Source organism: Aricia agestis, chromosome 17, assembly GCF_905147365.1.
Source record: "Aricia agestis chromosome 17, ilAriAges1.1, whole genome shotgun sequence".
NCBI classification, from domain to species: Eukaryota; Metazoa; Arthropoda; class Insecta; order Lepidoptera; family Lycaenidae; genus Aricia; species Aricia agestis.
The window spans coordinates 13,208,969-13,230,196 of NC_056422.1; the positions used below are offsets into that span (position 1 = coordinate 13,208,969).

Consider the following 21,228-nt stretch of genomic DNA (forward strand, 5'->3'; position numbering starts at 1 on the left):
CCTTATTTCATAAAAAAAAAAAACGCCGGGCCCGCCAGCTTTGGTGTGTAGACAGCTTTACGTCTATTGAAATGATTATTATTTTCAGAGATTTTCTTAATTTTTTTCTCCGTAACAACCTTCCTCCGACATTAACGAACACAATTAAAAGAATTAGCGAAATCGATTAAGCCATTTTTAGATTAGCGATTAATTTTGCGATTAGTTTAGAATAAGTGATTTTGGAAGTTTATAAGAACTCTGATTTCTCTGGTTTCGAAATTATTTTTTTTTTTATGAAATAAGGGGGCAAACGAGCTAACGGGTCACCTGATGGAAAGCAACTTCCGTCGCCCATGGACACTCGCAGCATCAGAAGAGCTGCAAGTGCGTTGCCGGCCTTTTAAGAGGGAGTAGGGTAATAGGGGAAGGTAAGGATGGGAAGGGAAGGGAATAGGGGAGGGTAGGGAAGGGAATAGGGAAGGGTAGGGAAGGGAATAGGGTAAGGGATTGGGCCTCCGGTAAACTCACTCACTCGGCGAAACACAGCGCAAGCGCTGTTTCACGCCGGTTAACTGTGAGAACGTGGTATTTCTCCGGTCGAGCCGGCCCATTCGTGCCGAAGCATGGCTCTCCCACGTTTAGATAAAAATTGTTTCGAAAGTGTAATTCGTAAGTTAGTTTCAATATTTGGTCTCCGACGTGGCCATAAAACATTTACGATTTTATTTACGACTACAATTACAACTTTGTGGCTCCACAGTTCAGATATTTTATACGCAGATGGAAAGATAAAATTGTATTGTGTCTGAATATTGATCATCAGGTTCCCTTGAGCTTTATTCTCTTGTATTACAAGCTTTGATAAAGCTTGGTTTCTGTTTTATTAATGTATCAATCAATAGAACTTTATGAGATAAAAAATGTGAATCGCACCAATAGCGGCTCAATTCTAAATCGCGGTATCGTAATTTTCTAAATACGTTATACACACTAAATAGTAGATTATACAGTATACACACTAAATAGACAGTAGATAAACAGAAGTGGGCCTGGCCCCATCACCTCGCTCAGTAGAAAGACCTTGCTTTGATGAACAGACATACAGACGTCTGTTTATCTGTCCATCTTTTCGTCTATCAGTTTACACCCAAACCGCTGAACCGATTTTGCATTTCGGCGTTTCGGCGCAAAGGAGTTGCGGCTATGATCTAGAAGAGTACATTTGCTAATAAAAATAAATAATAAGCATAAATAAATTAATAAATAATAAATAATTGCCATAGATTTTCAATGTAAAATTAAGGTTAAATCATAAAGTTAATATACCTAGCGGAATAGAGCAACAATCTCGAGCTGTCAATCGAAACCAAAATTGGTTTTCATCTGTGTGAAAAATATGTGTACGTAATACACTTACACAAGCATGATTGAACATGAATTCTATGAGATTAAATCGTCAACGTGCGGCACGTGCCGACTGGACGTCAAAAAAAGAGTGCTGCTGTCATGTTACATGTATCACACGTCTCTTTTTAGCACGCAGTGTTACTGATAGTGACATCTCTCTTGCTCAGGCCTTTGTTTCTCTATTCCGGTAGTTATATTAACTTTATGGGTAAAATTGAATAAAGGCGCTACCGAACTGCGCTCTACTCTCATATGTTAGTGGAATACTAAGTGCTGTGTGACAGAGGTGACAAACTGGTGCTGGCAGATTGCCAGTATCACTACTACGCAGTACGCATGTACTGCCGCACTCAGATACTTTTTATGGTTACTTAACTTTAATTTAACTAGCTATTTGACCGAGCTTTGCTCGGTATTCGATAAAACACGATTAAAATGATATTTTCTAAAAATGATTCCTAGCTAGATCGATTTATCGCCCCCGAAACCCTCTATATACTAAATTTCATGAATATATATATATATATATATATATATATATATATATATATATATATATATATATACAGGGTGTAATAAGACCACTTCCGATAACTTTGGGGTATGATTATACTACATTTTCTGATTACGAATATGTATTTTTTTTTTTAATTTTTTATTTTTTTTTTATTTTTTATTCTTTATTTTTTTATAATTAAAACCCTTTAAACATGATAATAAACCACATAGAAAAATATTTTGAAATATTTTTTTTTAATTTTATTATTTTTACCCCAATAAGCATTTGCAAGCGCGCGGTCAACGTTCTCGTGTTCCGAGTACAAACCCGAGAACGTTGACCGCGTTAATCAGCTGTTAGCTCCGGGCTCCGGCCTACGCACGCTAAGTCGAAAGGTCGTATGCGACGAATGACGATACACTACGAGTTACGACAGAACACACAGAAACCCTAATGTATGTGGTGTCTTTTCAATTTAAAACCCATGAACGGAACGGTCACCATGACGTGGAACTTAGAACTCTGACCTCTGACCTCTCATCTAAGCTACTTGCAGTGTTAAGACTTTAATGGTAGCTCATGTAGAAAACTGTAAGTAACTGTCTGTGCATGTGTAACAACTTACGACAGTATGGCAAACTTCTAAGATTATTAGACTAGTTAAAAAGTTTATCGTAAGTAACGAAACCTATGCGGATGAACTGTTTATCCGCAATCGTCACTTATCAATCGAAATAACAGATGATACACTAAAAAACCTCATACATAAAACTGGCAATTAACTTACGTGAAAAATGTTGAGTTCAAGTGTTCTTACTTCTTTATGCATTTTGAAAATAGTCCTTAACACCAAGCAATAAGACCAGTCACCACCAAGAACGTCAAAAACACTTCTCGTTAACGAAATGTATCACACCACAAAGTATTTTATTACAACTAAAATAATAATCAATTATTAACACTTTACACAATACTACCACGTTTTGATAGTTGATACTTGAAGTAATTGTTAAAAAATCAAACTTATCTCCTAACAACTCTAACAACCTATCACCTCAATGCTCAAATGGCTACTAAATTAAAAAATCTATTTTAATTTTTGAAATAATGTTCGTCGTGTATCGACTTTCGGAAGTAGTCAAAAGACACCGAACGGCGGCTTGCTTTGATCGCGGCGCCGACAAAGCGCGCCGCTCTGCAGGTGCACGACGCACGTGTCGCTAATCCATTTCAAGGACAATCTAAGTGTTGTACCCTATAAATTCAATACTATTTAGTTGATATTTAAATAACCATTAAATAATAAAAATTATAACTATTATTTAGTAGATCTCATCTCATTTTTTAAATTCGATACCTACATTACCGTGATAAAGTGATTGTTATACCGTGGTACGCGTTATGCGCGTCTACGTATGCGCGTATAAGCGTCTACGTACCAATGAAAATACTTTTAATAATGCTTACCTAATTAATTAAATAACTTTTAATTATTGTCGCTTTTCTTAATATTGAGTAGGTATTTGTTTATTTTTAGTTTGACAGTAATCAATACGTACTCGTATGTAAAACAATTAATACGATTTATCGATAAAAAAAATATCGATTACTCAAAATATTCACATTGCACAGGGATACATCCCTATTATTTTTCAAAGTTTTTTCTTCAATTTTGTTCAGTCGGCTGTCTAACACGCGCCGTGCTGGTGTAGGTACTGTGACGTTTTTGTTAAGTTTTGTAATTTTACGTTTAGATGTTGTCATATTGCTTGTTTTGTGTATTGTTAACTATTTTTTTTATGTTTGTAATTAATAACGGGCCGTGACAAGATACGTCCGATGAATGTGCGATGCTTTAAGGAACAGGTGAACATCGGACGATGTTCACCTGTTCCTTAAACGTCGATAGACGATAGTGCGGTTTAAACAGTGCAATAAAAAGTGTTTAAAGAATTGGAATGTCTCCTGTAATTACTTTTGTTAAGTGTTGAATAACTCTGCAATCTACATCGAGTTAGATGGATCATGGAGCACAGTTCGAACTGCATTTCATAAAAGCAGACAGCTGATCACAGGTCAGTGAACATGTTATCACGTATGTTTTCCATTGATAGGTATTGATAGGTGCAGTAGGTAACTGTGTATGTATTTTTACAGATGTGTAAATCGGATGATGATCGGATGTGAATTATGATTTCTTTTCCTTTTTGGCCGGAAGTAAAAACTGAGTAAAAACCTGAGAAACGATAATTAATAAATTGTAACATTTTGTTAAATCGTGAAAACTATTGTAATTTAATAATCATTACAATATTGGTGGTTTATTCACTACCTACGGGCTAGGGTATAGGGTACACCACAATCAGCTGTTTTGTCTTAACTCATGACTAGCGCAGAGCCGCGCGCGCGGTATTCGGCGCGGGCGGCGCGGGGGGGCCAGCTCGGCACGGGGTTTCATTCATCGGCGGCGGGCGATATTATCGCGCATTAACTGCACGCATTATACATTGCGTGTTAAAAATTTTGACTATTTTAAAAACTGGCGATTACATGAAAATTTCTTGCACCAATGGATATATCTCATGCCCTATAATAACCCCACGAAGTTATCGGAAGCGGTCTTTTGACACCCTGTATATATATATATATATACAGGGTGTCAAAAACTATCTTTAAACTAGCAGTTCTTGTGTATATGTATATATATATATATATATATATATATATATATATATATATATATATATATATATATATATATATATATATATATACATATACACAAGAACTGCTAGTTTAAAGATATTAAAAGGGGCTTATGTCTAAATCTATATTTAATTACAGTTAAGTAATTCTCCGAATTCGGTAGAATGGTTTTCTAATCATTTTTATAGGGTAGGTGGCTCCATTAATAAATCTTATGAATTTTTCATCAGGTGCACAATGCCGCTATTCTTCAGCGGCATTGTGCACTTTTGTGCGATTTCAGTTTTTTACTTCAAAAATATTAGTATCGTATAGAAAATCTTGGAGATTATTTTTTGCTCTACAATAAACTCATTGCTTTAAATTGAAACTGTTACAAATGTTAAAAAAGAATATCGATATTTTAACATGGAGTTTTATGACCAGCCGTGGTGTAAAGTTTAGACCTACCGATGTTTATTAGCATACGATATCAGACACCAGGTCGTTGACACTACTGCAGCTAGAGATGACACCTTTGACCGATATGGATTGAAAAGGTTTTAGAATTTGGATTATAAAAATATTTTACAGTTTAGAGGCTTTACAGAATGAATACACTCCTTAGGCTGGATTTATGCGTCGAACGCGCGGTTAGGCGCTTAAGGCGATGCCTTGATAATTTGGCTGTAGCGATATCGATTTTTCTCAACAGTGACTAAAGCTAAGAAATTAAAGTTCATTGTCAGTATTCATCATGTCTTTGTCTTTGAATTAGCCATAGCATAACACGATTGGTCAACTTTTATGACACAGAATAGTCAATCAAAAAGACCTCTATAAATAATCGGCCAAGTGCGAGTCGGACTCGCGCACGTAGGGTTCCGTACCATTATAGAGCAAAATTAGGCCAAAAATAATGTTTTTTGTATGGGAGCCCCCCTTATTTTTTATTTTATTTTATATTATTATTAAATATTAAAGTACACATATAATTAAGGACTTTGAGAAAAATTCAACTACCTACCTGTTGTCATTATTGATATATATAGAGCAAAAAAGGCTAAAAAGTACTTTTTTCATTAAAGATTAAAAAAAGGCTTGAGCTGTGTTCCTATGTTTTGCTTTTTTTGTATATTCTAGCCAAATCTGTTTTCTGGACGTTTGAACACAGCGGAAAATCTGGCCATTTTTTGGGTTTTTGAACGTTCATATCTTATTTAATAATTAAATTATGAAAAAAGAAGAAAACATAGGGACATTGTATTAGTGGCCGTAGATATTCAGGAAAAAGATTATAACTCTACTAGCATTATCCAGGGAGGAAACAGGGGACAACGTTTGTATGGAAAAAAGGGCGGTGTGGACTCCTCTTAAGGCTACGTTCAGCAACAATATGAATGAAGTAAACAAGTCTGAAACGTTACACCGTACACGTTACAACTAGCGTTTGATGTTTCATGAGAATATCATTCTAAAAATTAATGTTAGCGGTCTGTTTCGATTTTCGATATCACAGAACAATTTCGATATGGTTTCGACTGTATCGAAAGTCGAAACCATATAGAAAATCAATAAAAATATAATATTTTGTACTTTAAGAAAACTTGTCTTAAAAGTTAAAACGTTAGAAGCTGTACAATAACTTCGTTTGGTTCATTGTAACCAAATCGATATTTAAAGGAAGAAGAATTTTAGGAAGACAGGTATTTCCCAGTCTAGAAACTTCGCTAGACCCTGATTTAACACGACAAACCCATTAACGCTCCCCTCGCATTCATAATGACTATATTTTGGCTCTTAAATATCTTATTGTTGGTAAGGTAAAGTATTTTTAGGCTTTCTTTTACCCAAGAAAATAGGATGAAATTTTAGTATGAATGTAAAACATTTTAATCTAGTAGTCGTCTAGACTTTCAGGGACTGTTGCAGTATATGGCTGTGGATTTGCTCGTTCGTATGTTCCCATATTGAAATACCTGTTTTATTTTTTTCTTTTTGTAGCCTATGACTGTCACAGACAACGTAGCTTTATTTTATAATATATATACGTACTCCTCCGAAACAGCTTTACTGATTTTAACCAAATTCTATATGCATATTCAGTGGGTCTGAGAATCGGCTACTGGGTACTTATTATATTGATAAGTGCATTTGTTGAATGAATAATAGTAAATTATCACAACTCGGCGACCATTGTTTGTGCGACGGTATAGCGATGGACGTTGCCATGGTGACATACTTATTTAGTCACTTCAATAAAATAATACGGGCGAAATACTTTATATGGCAAATAAACGTTTGCCGGGACAGCTAGTCTATATATATAAAACTCAAAGGTGACTGACTGATTGACATAGTGATCTATCAACGCACAGCCCAAACCACTGGACGGATCGGGCTGAAATTTGGTATGCAGGTAGATGTTATAACGTAGCCATCCGCTAAGAAAGGATTTTGATAAATTCCAACCTCAAGGAGTTTAAATAGGGGATTAAAGTTTGTATATAATAATACTTTTTAACGCGAGCGAAGCCGCAGGCAAAAGCTCGTTATGTTATAAATTTAAATAATGGATTTTAAACAATAAAGCGTAGTCAATAGAATGGCCATATCGATGTTTTTAGGCCATTCGTAAGACTGAGGAGGATGCTAGACGGTAAATGCCAAAAAAATTTTTTTCCGTCAAATACCTATATCCTGAGTATTGAAATCTTTGACCTAACCTCAAAAGGTCTCTTTATTGATAATATTTTACTGTTTATGTCAGTTTCCACAAATTCAATTATAATTTAAGTGGCATTATATTATTATAAGTAATATTGTGTCACCTCATTCTCAGGGCATTGTGTATGTTAAACCTACATTATATTTTGTAGATGGCGGGTTTTTTCGGAAAAGGTCACATTTTTAAATCATTGTTGCTTATATAAGAAATAAGCCTGTTGACATCGACATGTAATAGTTAGTGTAACGGATATTATGTTTTTATACACCTTAATGTTTTTAATTTAAATGCCACAATAAAACCACGACACAAAAAAACTACTAGTATAGTGGTCTAGAATTCTAGATTTTACAATAGTCTGAAAAATATAAAGCAGGACACTACCTGTAAATCTATAAACTCAATACACCTTTCATCTTTGTGATGTAAATTAGTAATACATTATGTATGCTAGGGCTCCGCTTAGGTTTATACTAAATGCTAATTAGTGTAACGTATTAGAAAGTTTCAGACATAAATTATAATAATTACTACTTACTATTTTATTGTGCAGCTAGCACAAAGAGAGCAGTAGAAATATGACTTGCTAATATTAGGAGAGCCCAGCTGAAGATGATGAAAGAACAAGACCTAGAAAATTTGAGTTCAATCTTATATCGGCTACTGTTATTAATACTCTAAGATTTTAGGTTTAAACGAAACGGGTTAGCAGGGTTTTGGGGGAGAAAAAACGATTATGCCATGTGTTTTATCCCTGGTTAAAGTTGTGGCATATACATATTTTCTCTCTTCTCCGAAGCTAAACTAAGCTTGGGTGACCAGTGACCACCCAGGTACCTATTAAATACTAAGTAAATACTAGATGACGCCCGCGACTCCGTTGCGCGAAAACTCGTTTATCACGCGGAAACCATACATTTTGCCGGGACAAAAAGTATCCTATGTTCTTTCCCGGAACTCAAAGTATCTCCATGCCAAATTTCAGCAAAATCAGTTCAGTGCTTTCGGCGTGAAGAGGTAAATATCTGTTACCTGTTCACTACTCTTCACAGACTTACTTTCGCATTTACGAGTATAGAATTAGTATGATATATGAATAATATACACAAAAGGATATATTTTTATCCTGTTGTTACCAATTACCATCATGTTACTAAAGATAATAATATAGATGAAGTTAAGCTGAAAACAGATTACCAACAGATCATATAGCGTTATAACTGTTAGTTCAATTTAACCACGTGTCGCAGTTAACCATTAGTTAACGTAAACGGTTATAAATAACACCTCAGTTAAAGGGGATAGCTGAAGTTCGGTGCAGACGGGCGAAAAGTGGCGATGCGACTATCTGTCGCAGTATTTTTTATATTATTTTTATGGAATATAAGTTATGAAGGAAGGTACAGAAAGTAGTTTTTGAGCGTATGTATGGATATACGTTGCATAGTGTATATTTTTACATATTTTTCATTGATTTGGCTTTGCCAATAACTGTAAAAATCTCTTGATGGTTATTAAATAATAAATACATTTCACTTGAACTTTTCCTTAGTCTATGCTTGAACTAAGTTGCCCCTAAATTAATATTTTATCGCGCGGAAATTACATTTTTTGCGAGGCTGAAATGAGACATGACATGTCTCGGGACCATCCATGTCATTTTTGCCACGCCACCATTTTTCTTTTGTAGCGGCGGCTAAAGCGAATTTCGTGGCTCGTCTGCACCGTTCTATAGCGCGTTGGGAGATAGTTAAAACACCGACAAATCAAAGGACTGGGCTGTTTATCTTAACCTTACAAGTTTATATTTAACTTAAAGTTAAGTGGTGTTTAGTTTTTTGTTCGTTCCGGTTTTAAATAATGTGTTACGTATGGTTGAGATAGATCAGGGAGCGTTTAACCCTTAAGTGTCAAGATATAGCTTGTGTGTAGCGTAGATAGTGTGTGTGTTTGTGTGTAATATTTTAGTAAAACTATGCAGGTTTAGAGGAGAAAAGAAAAGTTATAAATTGATACCAAATTTCAGCACAATTTTTCATTTACTAATATTAGTAGGTAAGTAACTACTAAAAATATATTATCATAACCCGAAAAATGAGCAGATTAATCGCTTGATGCTAAGCAATAGTCACCTGTCGCCTGTAGCTGCTTTTGAGTTTTCCAGTTATTTTTAATTGCCGTTATCTTATTGCCTCTTGCATTGCTGTTGCAAGATACAAAGTTACCCTGTATGTATTTTCTTTCCAGCTAACTCGTTCGTTCCAAAGCATATCCCTTTAGCGACTGCACAAATTAAGGGCTATTTCGTAACATATTTACATAAAATATTGTCATTTACCCTTGTAAACATATAATAAGGATAAAACGAACATTCAGCACCTTTTAAGGTTCACTTACTTGCGATGTTATTACTAATGTTGATATTTTGTTATACTTACTTCTTGACCTTGTGATGATATCAGATGTCCTTTTATGTATGTTGGCCCTTCACAAATCATATTTAATATGGACATGAAATCTGGCTTACGAGCACTTAAGTGTGTATAAAATATTATAAAGAGGTAAATAAATGTTTGTTGTCGAATACACTGCGAAACTCATACTACGGGGAGGGAGTTATAAAACGGGGAAGGAGTAAGGACATAGGCTTTTTAGGGTTCCGTACCCAAAGGGTAAAAACGGGACCCTATTAATCATAATTTGTACTGATTTGACATTTGTCAGTTTGACAGTTTTGACAATTCATTTGCTGAATTAATTGAGAGGAATTGCTAAATGTGACCATTTTAGCCCCGCAGGCTCTAACTCAAGAATAGGAATAGCTAGAGAGTTTAAATTTTCACAGATTATGTATATTATCTGTTACCGCTATAACAACAAATACTAAAAACAAAATAAAATTAATATTTAAAGGCGGCTCCCATACAACAAGCTTTTTTGCCTTTTTTGCTCGATATCAATAATGGCACTAGGTAGGCACTTGATATTTTCACAAATGCCTTAATTATATGTCTACTTTAATATTTAAGAATAATAATTAAATGGGGGGGGGGGTCCTGGGTGTCCGGACCCCCCCCCCCCCCCCATTACTATCCATCTTACTTGTCCAATCTATTATTTATTTATTTTTTCTATTTACAATATAATAATAATTATTATACTTAGGTACATCAACTTTCGTAATATCTCTACAATTAATTTTCATTAATTTGGGGCTAGCTATGTAACAAAATTACTACAACTCTGTTTTTGTCGGTTAAAAGTATCTTGTTTTGACTTTTGACAGTGAACCATTAACCATGTATCGTCATCTTCATGTCATCAGTCTCCAATCTCCATAATGAGGAGTTTTTGTGTTGGACAGGTGTGGTGACGGCCGTACCACGAAAACTCGGTGGTAACTCGAAAGAACTGCTCTCCGAGAGAACCGGCAGAGGAGAAAAGGAAACAGAAGATATTAGAAGAACATAATACGAGTATGATTGCTAAGAGAAAAGAAATAATATGTGATCGTCTTCCGGAATCTACCCTCGCAACAGATAAAAATATTACTAATTCATATATATATATATATATATTAATTTGTACTATTTATCTATAGATTTATCGTAAAGAGGCACAGAACAGAGCAGAGATATACTGTAGAGTTTAAATTGTAAATTATTGTTATGCTAAGTACTCACATGCGGTTTTGCTCGATAGTTTTCCTCCAAATCGAGTAATAATTACTGTGTGGACCGCAAAACTCACAGCTCGAAGACTCGCAACGAGCCGGCTCGTTCGAATTTAATATATCGATTTAGAACAAAACCATCGAGCAATGCGGAATGTGTGGACGAAAGCCCGAACCGCGGGTTTTGCTCGACGCTATTGCTCGATCGAGCAAAACCGTATGCGAGTACTTAGCAATAAACACAGTTTTGTAGTATCTCTTATTTTAAATATATGCTCAACATTTCCTTTGTAGAAAAATAAGACAGTAAATTTTTAACGACAGTCATATTTTAAATCGAGTTTGAGCAACTAGTAGGGGTGAACAGGTGGAGGAATCTGCGTACACCTGCACGCAAAAATAATAAAAAACTGTACAGGTAATTCAACCTATTGAGATTGTTCACTTAACTGGTTTGGAAGACATTTAACAACTATTTATAGCATAAACTTTGAATAATATGAATAAATTATTATAATTCATAACTTCTGAATAATTTTTTACTAGATGACGCCTGCAACTCCGTTACGTTTAAATTCGTTTACCGCGCAGGAACCGTACATTCCGGGACAAAAAGTATCCTATGACATTTCCCGGGACTGTGAATATCTCCATACCAAATTTCAGCTAAATCGGTTCAGCGATTTAAGCGTGAAGAGGTGACTGACGGACAGACTTTCGCATTTATAATATTAGTATGGATTTTTAAATATTCCAATATTTAACTGTTCCATCATCTCATTCGATAGACGAATTTCTGAGCGAATGAATCTGAGGGCAACATTCATCATTCATTCTGATTTTAACCTACAGCTGTAAAAAATAGTTTTTTTTTTTTAATAATGCAGTAGTTCCATTATTTATTCAGAATCAATTAAGTATTATTCAATGCCTTACATCAACTTACATGTCACATGACATATCAATCACACAAGAATCAATTTGGTTAAATTACTATGATAAATATGACTTTGTATGTCATAATCAATATTTGCAAGCACATACTTAACCTTTTGTATATTATAATAATAAGCACATTGCAATGACAATCGAGAATATTGCGAGAGTAAAGGAGTGAGCACACTGAGACGGGCCGTGCCGGAGCTCAGCGTGCCGGGGCTCATCGCAAAAATCCGCCTCCATACAATTTGTATTGAAGCGGAAATCCGCTGCGCCCCGACACAGTGTGCGATACGCGCATCCGCTTCTATACAAATTGTATGGAGGCGGATTTTTGCGATGAGCCCCGGCACGGCCCGTCTCAGTGTGCTCACTCCTTTAAACGAGTGTACTCGAATCAATTTTATTTCAAAGTTTAAACCAGATGATGCCCACAACTCGGTTGCGCCAAAATCTGTTTATCGCGCGGGAACCGTATATTTTTCCGCAATAAAAAGTACTTATGCTATGTCCTTTCCCGGGACGGGAAAATTCAGCAAAATCGGTTTGGGCGTGAAGAGGTAACAGACGGGCACACGTTGCTATAGTATTAGTATGGAAGTAATACTGCTATAAGACCTCGTGGTAGGGGTCGGCCTGCGATCAGTCCGATCTGCCTGATCGGTCTCCCTGTGTATGGGGGCCCTTTAAGGAGTGTATCAGATAATTGGCTACAAGACTCATGGTATTCAGGTGTTCAATCAGATAACGAGCACCTGTTGCCTGTTGGTAAGTGCCAGCTGGGATTATGACCTCAAAATGCAACTGCGGCTGCAACGATTTCGATGCAACTAATTGCATTTTATTGCGCATTGGGTGACTTGTTCGTATTGTACCCAATATCATCATCATCATTATTATTAGGGTTCCGTACCCAAAGGAAAACGGGACCCTATTACTGAGACTTCGATGTCTGTCCGTCTGTCTCCAGGCTGTAACTCAAGAACCGCTATAGCTAGACATCTGAGATTTTCACAGATTGTGTATATCTGTTGCCGCTATAACTAAAAACAAAATAATATTAAGATTTAAGGGGGGCTCCCATACAACAAACGTGATTTTTTTTGCCTTTTTTTCTCTATATCAATAATGGCAACAGGTAGGTGCTTGATTTTTTCTCAAAGTCCTTAGTTATATGTATTCTTTAATATTTAATAATAATATTTAAAAATAAAATAAAAATTGAGGGGGGCTCCCATACAAGAAACACAATTTTTGGCCTAATTTTGCTTTACAATGGTGCGGAACCCTTCGTGCGCGAGTCCGACACGCACTTGGCCGATTATAATTTTAAACTTCTGCACTAGGGTACTGGGGTATGATTCTTGTTTCTATCAGAATCATAATCCTGAAATCAGGATCAAACAGCCTGAAATCCAAGTGATAATGAGAGAAATAAGAATCGCACTTCAGATTTCTCTTCAATAGTCATACAATTTTCTAGGCTCTAAAGTAAAATGTAGTTCTAGTCTTCTATTACTATCTAGACTACCTGTCAATTTAGTTATCAGGCTGATATGTGCATATCAAAGTGCATATTGTTGTGATAAGTGATAAGCGTTATCATTTGCGTATGACAGTAATCTAGAGAGTGGAAAAATTATATACTTTTGTGGAGCTAAATATTGATTTTCATGATAAATATAATATGGTAAGTGGTAACAAATAACAAGTATAACTTTTAAGTCTTATTATGACTATGTGGGAGAGCCATGCTTCGGCACGAATGGGCCGGCTCGACCAGAGAAATACCACGCAGAAAACCGGCGTGAAACAGCGTTTCGCTGAATAAGTGAATTTACCGGAGGCCCAATCCCCTACCCTTTTCCCTTCCCTACCCTCCCTTATTACACTATTCCCTCTTAAAAGGCCGGCAACGCACATGCAGCTCTTCTGATGCTGCGAGTGTCCATGGGCGACGGAAGTTGCTTTCCATCAGGTGACCCGTTTGCTCGTTTGCCCCCTTATTTCATAAAAAAAAAAACTTAGCCGATTTTAATAGCAAGATGTAATAGCCTCCAATTAAAAGTGCAATAACCGTGATTCAATATTTAATCCATGTTTATATTATGTACTTATGTATGATTGTAACTTTTGTTGGCTGTTCACAGAAAATAAATAAATAAAATAACTTTCTTAATTTATTACAATATTTTATAATATCCTGGCATCGTAAAAGATGCATTAATTTAGATAAAACTTTTAATCGGAATTCCCAGCACACGACACCTTGTACGGTCGACAAAACAGTACCTTCACCCATATCGTTATAGGAATATGGTTCAAAATCACCTTGATACCTTTTTAAGAGGTATTTAAAGGGCCCTTAACGATGATTAAGATATCATAGCTCTTTGTTAAGGTGACAACTGACAAGATCAGACGCCCATTAGACGCATAAGAATGTTGATAATGTTGCTGGGGAATAATGAATTGTAAGTGGATAATAAAAGAGTTCGTTTTCAATTGTCAAATATAGGTACAGTTTTAACTTTTAAATTTTTGTCTTTTTTTATATCTTCTACAGGGTGTAACAAAACTAAGTGATAATACTTTAGGGCGTGTACGAGTTCCTTGTAGAGAGTTCACTGTGAAAGTAGCAGCGCTGAAAGACCAAATTTTTTTCACTTTTGTATGGAGAAACTCGTGAGCGTGACACTAGGGCGCTTGCCCATACAAATGTGGGATTGTCTTTCACCGCTGCTACTTTCACAGTGTACTCTCTACAATGAACACATACACGCCCTAGTGTATTATCACTTTTTTTTTTATGAAAGAAGGGGGCAAACGAGCAAACGGGTCACCTGATGGAAAGCAACTTCCGTCGCCCATGGACACTCGCAGCATCAGAAGAGCTGCAGGTGCGTTGCCGGCCTTTTAAGAGGGAATTCGGGAAGGTAGGGATGGAAAGGGAACGGAATAAGGGAGGGTAGGGAAGGGAATAGGGTAGGGGATTGGGCCTCCGGTAAACTCACTCACTCAGCGAAACACAGCGCAAGAGCTGTTTCACGCCGGTTCTCTGTGAGGACGTGGTATTTCTCCGGTCGAGCCGGCCCATTCGTGCCGAAGCATGGCTCTCCCACGTCAACTTAGTTTAGTTACACCCTGTATAGTTGGATTAGTTGGGAAGAGAAGAACAATCTATCATTTAAAATAAAACTGCTGTTTTGTTATACTTGCCTAATGCCTACTAAGTATTTACAATTGTAACTAAATAGTTACAATAGCAAAGATAGCAAAAGTCGACCAAAAAATATTAAATTATTGCCGCTATTTCTATGTAATAAGTTTCTCCCTCGAATTCTCAAGTCTCAATAGCACCCCAGACCTATAAGTTCTAACTCTGCCTTAAAAAATCCCGTATATCGAAAAGCCGAATGTTGCAGTTGGACTGTTCGTAGGCGGATCTGACTGGACTCATGCACACGGGTATGCACAAAACGACTCCAGTCAGATCGGCCTGCCATCAGTCCAATCGGCGTTTCCGTATATGAGGGCCATAAGGATCAATTCAAATTTTCAGCATACCTACTTAAAGATCATCTCTATGCTACCATCCTACAAAACGTATCCATTTAATAGACACTTAAAGCTACCGTATAATTATCAAATCCCAGCACGAATGGGTTATGCGTTTTGACAAAACATTGTTTTAACAGCGCATTAAAATCGTTCCAAGAAGGTTTACACCTGTTAGCTATAAACACGTTTATAGCTTGTGACATTCTGGGGAGAGGACACGATTTTTTAATAACTAGAGATCGCCCAATGGTCGAAATTCGACTTTTGTTTCAACGACATTAGGACTACTTATTTTGTAAAAAAATATTGACTTTATCATTGCTTTATCATATTTTTTCAACTCTTGTCTCTGAGACTCAGCTGATCTCAGACTGGCCGTGTAAGCATTGTCTAATAGTATCTAAGATTCAATAAAAAAAAAACTATAAATTATAATCCATTTTCAATTTGTCACCTTGTTGTCAACAGACTTCAACCATAAATAAAAGAGTATAATTCGTATGTATAGGCTTGTCACTCAAAAATCTGTAATTTTTCCTAGTGTGTGTATTGTAGTGTGTGTAATGTTTTATTTGCTAAAAAATGTATGATAAAAGCATAATTTTAAAATAATATTAGCTCGATGCACTCCTTCACCATATAAACTATAACTGTGCAAATTTTCATTCACCTACGTTTCCCCATTTTTCGTCAAAAGGGATACAAAGTTTTTGGCTCACGTATTAATATATAGATTTTAGCAGCTAACGCTAACTCATAGATATTTCATGATGATTAACTTTAATTTAGGGGGGATTTTGACATAATAGCGGGTTTACATAATGCATGGAATAAACTGGAATGTAATTCAGTGCATTCCAGTATCTGTTCACATTATTCCAGTATCAATTCAGCTCTGGAGGGGACCTCTGGATTGGAATTATAATATAAACCCGCTGTAACAAAACTGCAATGAAGATAATATTAAATTAAGAAATTTAAAAAACCCCCCCAAACAACTTTAAAGAGTAATGAAATAATATATTTTACTGGCTTTAAGTTTATATAATTCCTATGTGTAAAGTGATATTTTAGTCCATAATTGTTGTCAAGGTGTGTCGGGGGACCGCCAACAGTGTCTTTTGCATTTTGTATCGCCATGTCACTGATTGTCTCGATTCGGTTCGCTGTGAACTGACCCTTTAACTATAATGTTATGTGAAATCAATCACATTAGCGGTCCCCCGACACACCTTGACAACAATTATGGACTAAAATATCACTTTACACTTAGGAATTATATAAACTAAAAGTCAGTAAAATATATTATTTCATTACTTTTTAAAGTTGTTTGGCTGGGGTTTTTTTAAATTTCTTAATTTAATTTTATTTCATGCTTTTTAAACTTGTGTACGTTATAGTGCAGAAAAATATTATATTATACCTATCCCAATAAATACCATCTAGGAATGTCCTTTTGGATGAGGCCGTCAATTTGAGTCCAAACATGAAACACTTTGGGTTCATATGGAGCTCGGCTCCTATACAATCTAGGTGATGCTGCAGCAGCAGCATGCAAAAATTTACTGTTTATCTACGTCTTACTAGTTGTCGCAATTAAAATGAACCCAAACACGAAACCATTGCTCTAAGTTGGTGATGCTGCAGTACCAGGTCAACTCTCCATTAATGTGTAAATATTCATAAATGTCACAAAATAGAATGCAAAATATAAAGCCCACCAAACGACTACAAGTTGCTAATCGGCCCTTCACGAACCAGATAAACCACGATTTTTCAGCACGGAGCAGGCTGATGATGATGAACTATAGCTAAGAACACTCTCGATCATGTCAGCTTTCAAACAAAAAAAAAAACTAGATGCCGCTGCCACAGACAGACAGATAGACAGACAGACAGACAGACAGACAGACAGACAGACAGACAGACAGACACGTCTAACTTATAACACCCCTCTTTTTTGTCGGGGGTTAAAAATGAAAGCGCAAGTGATAGAGACAAGTATTATAATTTATAGAGTACGGTATTTAACATCTTACTGTTTGGCGACCGTCCTTTAGAGTTTTGCTTATGTTGCGAATCTATTGACACCTTATTGAATAAAATCTGATCAGTAGTTTAGGCGTTGTAATGGGACATTTGTAGCTTAATAATGATCTACTTCTAAGACACAATGACAAACAAAATTCCCTGGAGAAATAATCAGAGTATCTTCAGCTACTCCCAGGACAATGATTAGTCTTACCTAGGCTACCGCCTACCTATTATTGTTACTAGAGGAAGTTTATAATTCCTAGGACTACTTAGTCCTTTGTATTGTGTACCTGATACAAAAGTAATTTCAAAATAAGGACGAGTTAAGAAAAGTCCACACCGCCGTTTTTCTATACAAACGCTGTTCCCTGTTTCCTCCCTGGATAATGCCGGTAGAGTTATGATTTTTTTCCTGAATATCTATGGTCACTATTAGCATGTCCCTATGTTTCCTTTTTTTTTCATAATGTTATTATTAAAAAAGATAAGAACGTCCAAAAACCCAAAAAAATGGCCAGATTTTCCTCTGTGTTCAAACACCCAGAAAACAAAACTGGCTAAAATATACAAAAAAAAAAAAAACATAAGAACATAGCTCAAGCCTTGCTTTAATTCTTAATGAAAAAGTACTTAAATCGGTTAAGTTTTGGAGAAGGAATTAGCGGACAACGAATCGAAGATTTTCTGTCCTTTAATTTATTAGAACTTTTGTCGCGTTGTCTCTATCGCGCTCTGAGGTGGGAGACTTGAGATTTGAGACAGCAATACATTTTCAAATACCTATTTTCAATTTCTCTCGCCCTTGGTTATCCTCTTAATCTGCTTCGATTTCTATTATCTCTTCCTGCCAACACTGCTGAACCTATTGTGATGGGTATAAAATGACTTTGGGTTCAGCAAAAAGACGTAGGACACTTTTTTGTACCGGCCAATTGTATGTTATCAGAAATTAAATGAGATAAAAGAAAATAGAGCAAGAAGGCTGATGGTAAATTTAATATAGCATCTATTGTAATGGAACATTTGCATTGCAGACATTTTAAAGACTACCTGTTAACTTCAATGTTATTAAATTAAGTAACCTCAATTTATAAGTCAAATACATACTACGTGATGCACATTTGTATGTGTGTGCACGTGTCTGTGTGTTTATCTATCCATGTCACGGACGTTAATCTTCGTGTTTGACATCTATTTGTGACATTACGACACGTTACTCAGTTGTCACCAACCATTGATCTTTTTTAAGATGAACGGGTTCGACTCCGGTCAAAAATAACTGTTTTTGGGTCAAGGTGGGTTATGTCACACGTATCATGACATAAGTTTTGTTTCTATCCATACTAATATTATAAATGCGAAAGTGTGTCTGTCTGTGTGTTACCTCTTCACGGCCAAACCGCTGAATCGATTTGGCTGAAATTTGATATGGTGATAATTGGAGTCCCGGGAAAGGACAAAGAATACTCTATTATACCCGAAAAATGTAAGGTTTCCGCGCGATAACCGAATTTGTCATCTAGTAGTTTATTTATTTATTTACTAAATAGCTCTAAATAGTAAATACTGCTACAGCAAGTTTTATTTTTGAAAAAAAATTTTTGGAATCGAAATTTAAAATGGAATCGGAAAAAAATCCAGCTGTATCGGAAATAAATCAACATACAGATATAGCATATTTTTTACACCAAATATCACGTTATACAATTTAATCTGGCGTAATTATTGGCGCCACACTGTACCACTTTCTCCTGACATTATATTTGACAGCTGTGAAGCCGCCATCTTGACGAATAATTTCGAATTTCGAACAGTAGCCAACATGACCACCTGGCGACGAAATCAGAGCGATCAACTGATAAAAGTTAATTTATGGAATATGTAAATATGTTGGGATAAAAATCAATAAAAAAATAAAAAGCTAGGTCTACAAAAAGTAGAAAATAAATTTTATTAGAAAGCAAATCAATATCAGCTCTCTATCACTTCTTGTATAAGTCACGAGTGTTAATTATTTCAATAGGTTTGTAGGTTCTTTTTAGTTTCTTTCTAGGTTTAACATACTTAGCTTAATAAATATATGCCTAACTCCTAAGTAGGTGCTTATATTAAAAATGCAAATCTGTTTTTAGCTTTCCACAGTTTAATCGCTTAACCGATTGCGCATAAAGATTATTGCACCCTTGAAAGAGACACAAATTAGTTTTTATCCTGGCAAAATATTCGGTTCCTGTAGCCTTAGCACGGCCACCAGTAGAAATGCGAAAGTATGGACAAACTGTGGAGATAAACTTAAGCTAGCGTTCCGATATTTTTTCGTTCCCAAAAATTCAATTAAAATGCCACTTTATGACAGACTATAGTCCTAAAAATTCAAATAATATCCTACTCTATGATATATACTATAGTCTGTCATAAAGTGGCATTATAATTGAATTTTAAAGTAAAGATTGGAACGGTACCTTTAGTTTATGTCCACAGTTTGTCCATACTTTCGCATTTCTACTGGTGGCCGTGCTAAGGCTACTGTACAGCAAAGGCAAAATCTAGTATTTTCTTAACTTCATCATTTAAATACAAGTTACAATACAAGATTAAATACAAAAGGTAGTAATTTGATAGATCTCCCTTTCCGTTTTTTTCTTAATTGCTATGTAGGCTACTGTTATGAGTTCATGAGATTGATGTGTAATTACAGACTTGCGTGTCTACACTCTACTAAACTGCAGGTGCTCAACGTTTTGACACAGTATAAAATAAGTACAATAGGTCAACTTCACACCACACAGCTAGGGGGCACACTCACACATTAGATTTGATTTTGATTTCAGATACCTTAAAGTAGAAAAATGAAGTTTCAAGTCGCACACGCGTAGTACTATGTAGATATTGTCAATATCGATGTATATCTCTTTTTCCCTAACATGCGACCTTTTGACATTTAACCTCTCGACGTACGAGAGGTTAAATTTCTCGTTCGTAGACTAGCTTTACGATAATAGGTATATATCAAACTACTCCTCTCATTTGTCAAAATCTTGACAAAACTCGATAAAAATGTGTTGTCATGTTAGGGTTCGTAGACAAAAATTGCACAGATATCTCTAATTTTGACGACAGACACGAGAATAAAAGTATGTCATGTTAGGGTCAATAGAGATGAAGAGATAAACATGTGGACAAAATTTTCTCGTTTGCGCATCTTAGGCATGTCTCATGTATTAAATGTTTTTAAACATACAAAATTAATTGTTATGTGGTTGGTTATATGTTTCTACACAATAAAGTACATATTATTTTATATTTTTCGTCTGTGTTGAGCCCGTCTGATAAGTGATAGGAATACGGCTGGCTGAGTTAATCTACGGTATGATATACTGTGATGCTCAATAGCCACTTGTATGTAATTATGTATTTCCTTTGCAGGGACTAAAGTACCTTTGATAAAAATCATCATGTCCTGTTTCACCTCTGGATGGACAGCCATGATTGCTATTTGCCACCATAATGACGACGATTTTCTTTAAGGATTGGGCTCTCACAAACTAATATTTAAAGAAAATCGTCGTGGATGAGCTTGCGAGAGCTCAAAATATCATCTAGAACTTTTCTTTGTCATAATGATGAGTAAGAGTCAAGACCATGACCAAGACTAACTTTGCTCATGAGTTATCATTACATCGTCATGTTATTATTTTCATTATTTAATATTGTAGAGTC

General features: G+C 35.7%; 1 protein-coding gene across 2 annotated transcripts in view; it reads right to left on the bottom strand.

Moving 5' to 3' along the window:
- Positions 1-21,228, bottom strand: part of LOC121735161 — a 140,463-nt gene that overhangs the window by 66,227 nt on the left and 53,008 nt on the right. The gene's annotated exons all lie outside the window — the stretch shown is intronic.